Here is a 5,887-nt window from a genome sequence, read left to right on the forward strand (position 1 = left end):
TTTGGGTCTGTAATTAACACTGGGATGTTTCTTGTTGTCTCTTACCGAACCATGTGATTTTCTGGGTTCAGGCCGGAGCCCTGGAACTGAATGTATATTGGCAGTCTCATCTCTGCCAGTAGATGGATTTGATGAGAAAGGTCTGTCTGCTGTTGAGCCAGCTGAGGACAACAAAGGGCTCTGTAGGGTGAATAGAAGCAAACAAGATGTTAATAAAACACATTACTTTCAGAGTGGAACAATTTTAATGGCATGAAATGCATTTTCTGTACCAATAGTATCACAAAAATAAATTGCGAAAACATAATAACATCCTAAACACTTACATCACTGGTTTAGCCAATATTGCTGTGCCCAGAGCCAAATTTTCCACATTTTTCAGTCAAAATGTTGTACTAACAGTTGTTTTTGAATTATATGTGACCCTGGACCACAAAACCAGTCATAAGGGTCAATTTTTCAAAATTGAGATTTATACACCATCTGAAAGCTGAATAAATAAGCTTTCCATTGATGTATTGTTTGTTAGGATAGGACAATATTTGGCCGAGATACAACTATTTGAAAATCTGGAATCTGAGGGTGCAAAAAAATTTAAATAATGAGAAAATCGCCTTTAAAGTTGTCCAAATGAAGTTCTTAGCAATGCATATTACTAAACAAAAATTAAGTTTTGATATATTTACAGTAGGAAGTTTACAAAATATCTTCATGGAACATAAAATATTACTTGATGTCCTAATGATTTTTGGCATAAAAGAAAAATCTATAATTTTGACCCATACTATACATATTTTTGGCTATTGCTACAAATATACCCCATATATAATATACCACACTTAAAACTGGTTTTGTGGTCCAGGGTCACATATTTGGGTGGGAGTTTTTTTTTTTTTTTTTTGAAGTTTTTGAAGTTTTATTAATTAATTTTAGTCAATTTTATTCAAACTTAAATGGCATCTAATTTAAGAAAAAAATATAGTTTTGCAATCATGCACAAGAAAAACCAAATGTTCAAACATTTTATATAGCTCTAACATTATAGATCACGATTGACATTTGAATGACCATATAACCATTTTAAAATCTTTTTTCGAATTCTTTTTAGATTTTTTTTACTTCAAAAACAACGATAGTGCATTGTTAATAACTGTGTGTTTTATCTTTTAATTATGTTTTAATTTAATAATTTAATTGTTAATTAATCTTTTCATTGATGAAATATTATTTAAAAATTTCTCATTACTAATGACTATTTTCATCAGTAGTTTGACCAGATTAGGACTTTTTTTAATTAATTTTTTTTAATGACATATCCCTGAAAAATATATTTTTGTATAACTGCTTTCAAGTACACAATGTCCTCAACTCTACCTCCGTGCTACTTTCTGTCTTAAGAAAGCCATGATCTTTCACAGGTTCACACATATGCTGGTGAAGAGCACAGTGATCCTTGGCAACATTTGCATCTCCCATTATGAAGGTCATCTGTCTCAGCTCTCCCTGTGAAAACAGACACAGATGTCAGAGACAAATCTGAGCTATGACATCAACCACATAACAATCCATTGGCTGAGCACTGATTTTGAGTGTTGGTCAAACGTTCACTCATATGCCTCATCGATTTGGGATGAATAGTGAACTTGATACCACAGTCGCCATGATAAAAACCCATTGTAGGCATTCAGTGCCACTGAAACTCTTGGCATGCTGTTTTGTGACCATTCATTTTTAAGTGTAAGTCACTGAGATGATGGTTTTCACATCTGAAAAGCAAATTGGTGTGGCAGCCATACATACGTTTCCCATGACGCATTGCTAGTGCTACTTTAGCTGGATAGCTCTAGTTTCTTTAATAAACATTCTTCTACACCACTGTGTTGTAGTAAGACATATTTAGAGTGTTTAATTAATGGCTTTAGGAAAGGCTGGTTGCCCAGACATGATGGATTCTTGACCCTGACTATAGTTATGTGTCTTTCCATTCCCTCCTTGCATATAACAAATGAAGAATACCTCAAAGGGTGTTTCAAAGCCCTCCAGGATTCCCCCCACCATCAGTAGGCCATCTGTAGTGATGCCCATGTATGGGTACATCCAGCTCACTTTCTCCACTAGCACACAGTCCACATACACAGCCAGCCATTCAAATGCAACACCAACTGAGATCCAGTGCCACTGCGAGTCAGACAGTCCTGACACTGAAAACCTGAAGGCAGAGTTTCAAATAAATTATTATAAGAACACCATTATTTCAATATTGGTAAAGCTTAGTGCTCAGTGGCATGTGATAAATGGTGTTTGTACTCATAGTCACGCTGCTGTGTGGTGATGAAGGTGATGCTGTGTTGGCCTATACGGATCTGGAGTAAAATGTGATTATAGAAGTTCAGCAATGTCAACACACTCCGGTCCTCTTCTTGTGAGCTCCGCAGTTGAATCAGCAGACTGAATTCATCTGCAAAGCTGTGAACACACACAGACACTTTATTAAATATCAAAGAAATTATTTCATTAGAAATTAGAGAACTTTAATACATACTCTACCATTTCAAACTACCGTCTAATGCTCACCAAGGCTGCATGAATGTGATTGAAAATACAATAAAACAGAAAGAAATTATGTATTTTTTCTATTACATAAAGAAGAATAAAAAAAAGAAGAATGTGTATTTAACCTCTACATAAACCGAAATCCCCAATAGCCATATATGGCAAAGCAAAGCACTGTATGATTTGTTCTTCACAAGACAGTGTAAATTTGAAAAAGTATGCATCTTTAATAAAATCATACTGAAAAAGAAGGATAATTAAAAAAAAATTAAGCCAAAAACATAAAAATAAAATAATAATAATAATATATAAATAAATAAATGTATGTATGTATGTATGTATGTATGTATGCATGTCAAACCTTGATCCAAATGCTTCCTGGGAGGGCATAGTGAGTGTGGAATACAGGCCAATGTCCAGCACTGGACATCCCTTGTCCTCCTTATAAAGGGTCACGTTCCTGCTGGTTGGTACTAAACCTGAGAGCTGCTCAAGTAAATCCACTCTTTGTATGAAGAGATTCAGATGTGTATTAAACCCCTCTGTAAAGAAGGGGGAAAAAAAAAACAATTCAGCAAGTGACCTGCACAGAAACAAGTCACTTAAATCAAGTGACACTTCATAACTTCTTTGCATGATACTGCATTTATTAGTGAAAATAAAATATTATGGAAGAATAGTGGGACATTGAGATGTTGCATAATCCTTTTATTCACCTTCTGACTTGTTTCAACCTATCGTGTGAAAATGGGCAAGTCTCAAACTGTCCAAATCTCCAGGGCTAATGCAAAGTAGCTTTCCCCTTCCAAGTACCATCCAGAGATGACCCTACCCTATTGTGCACAAACAAAGTCAGGGCCATCACTGATGGATGATTCTGGGGTGAACCATTCCCACGGAGGGCTGTATTTTTCCCCACCTGATCCCCCATAGGACATCAAGGGCGGAGAGAGCAAGCCGTTGATTAACTTTCAATCCCTTGCTTGCACAACATGGCCAAGTAAACCCTACAAGACTCCCCTTCTTCATTTTCCTCTTCCCTTTCAAGTACATTAACAATGAATGTTCATCCTTCTAAACCCCCCAAAAAGTCTTAATGTACTAATAAATAAAACCCACATCAACTATTAAAGAAAGACGGTAATTTTATGATGCAATCTTTCCATTTTCACTGGACGTCAGCCTCACAGTTGTTCCTGCTATTAAAGGAGACTAAAATAAATAAAAGAATAAAAAAATAAATGACATAGCTCATTTACAGGGATGTTGAAAAAAAGAAGAATAACTCCCGTGTATTTAACCTCTACATAAACCCAAATCCCCAATAGCCATATATGGCAAAGCAAAGCACTGTATGATTTGTTCTTCACAAGACAGACTTCAAGACGTGATACATGGACCTTACAACCAGATTAGAGATTTGAGTTAAAAGTTTTCCTCTTTAGCAGTGGCCGATCTCTTGTTTCATTCATAGTGGTGAAAAGGGCTTTTTACGCTGACTGCATTTAGGCATCAGTCGTCACTCATAGTCCTACAAGTAGCATGACCACGAGCAGCAGACTCCGGTCACACATGAGCTCTCGCTGATAACCTGATGAAAGATGCACATGCCACCATTTTCTACATACCACATGCACACTCAGCTAGAATACATGTCTTAAAAGATGTAGAAATGGAACTGCATTAGATAAAATATCAAATAAACTGACCTGTATGTTACAGAAAGACAGCACAAGCACACTTTTGACACAAAAGCAAGCAACAAATTTCACAAAAAAGATTTGTTACATTTAAAATGACCAAGCAATAGGTATATAATTCAACCTGAAGACAAAAAGCATTTGGACACTGGTTCTCAAATGTTGGCGGAATATAGTAAATGTGACTGACATTTATGTAATTTACATTAATATAAAGAAAGTAAATGACACAAAAGAGTGAGTTAGTTCTGAGAAAAGGCCTCTCTTGTTTGGAGATGCAGATTTTGATATAGTTTCATATGCGAAGTAATTCTGATATTTTTATGTGTGCCTCAAATGTCCAAATGCTACTGTATAATCACAGGGACACAGAATGTTTAATGCCACACAAAAGCTCAATAAATGCATTTACACATGAAATCAATTTTTAACGAATCTATATTATAGTGTGTGTGTGTTTGTGTGTATCCTGCAAGCTGTGAGGACAGCTGTTTGGTATCATAACTAACTAGTATATTCATTTCCACATATACAGAGTAAAAAATTAATCAATAGTACTGATCTGATGAAAAAGTGTAGTTTACAAGTTAATTAAAAAGTAAAGTTATATGTAAACACTAATAAACAAAATGAATTACAAAGTTCCGCAGTGCTTCAAAGGGGTATGTGCAACACCCCATAACATACAGACCACATGGCTGTAACACAAGACTTTAAACAGCTCAATATGATGTCCTTGGGGTTAGAGTGAAGCCAGATCAGAAGAGTGCATCACTGTCAAAGAAAATGGAGTGACTTCAGCAGGTTAAAGAGGAGGAATGATCTAGCATCTTGAGACCATGTGCAAAACTGACATTCCCTTTCCCACCTTGACTTGTGGTAATTATGTTTTGCAGGCCTATACATTGTCCACATGCTGATCTATAACTAACTCACCCCAAACCATGTCCCAACATTGAGAATGTTTAGAAAATCCACAAAATGATCTAAGATCAAGTCTGTGAAGGGTCAGTGAGTACTCATGCCTCCTCCTAGAGCACAGCTGAACAAGCATTCATCAGTCATTAATATCAGTGTACAGTACATATCATAACACAAAGGATGAAATGTGACATTCGTGGGACATGCCTTTTCATGATACTTTTGTAAAGATATAAATATAATTTTAAAGTATTTAAGACCATTAGTACAATCACTGTATTGCAGCATTCAGCTCGAATTTCTTACATATGCCCTGCTAGTTAAAATCCCATAAAATGAAATTTTGATTTCACAAATTACATGGATATTATTCAGCAAGAAGTTGCAAAAATGTTTTCTTTGAGACACCACAACAGTGGAAAGTCTTTACTGATTTAAAGTATAATAAAAAAGCCTCCAGAAGTGACACACAAACACTAAAAATAACATGCAGTCTGAATCCCTCTTATATTTCACAACAAAAACATTTATGAGGCATATGGCCAGCTGAAATTAACTGTAGTTGCATTACAGTTCAATAAATGCATAAAGCTGCACTATTTTACCATTCCTTTCCTTCCTTCTCCAATTACCTGCCTGTAGTTTCTACAGGAACTGGATGTTGAATGCCAGTATGTAATTTCCAAAAGTCCATTCATCTAGCATGCAGCCAG

This window comes from Barbus barbus (assembly GCF_936440315.1).
Source record: "Barbus barbus genome assembly, chromosome: 6".
NCBI lineage: Eukaryota > Metazoa > Chordata > Actinopteri > Cypriniformes > Cyprinidae > Barbus > Barbus barbus.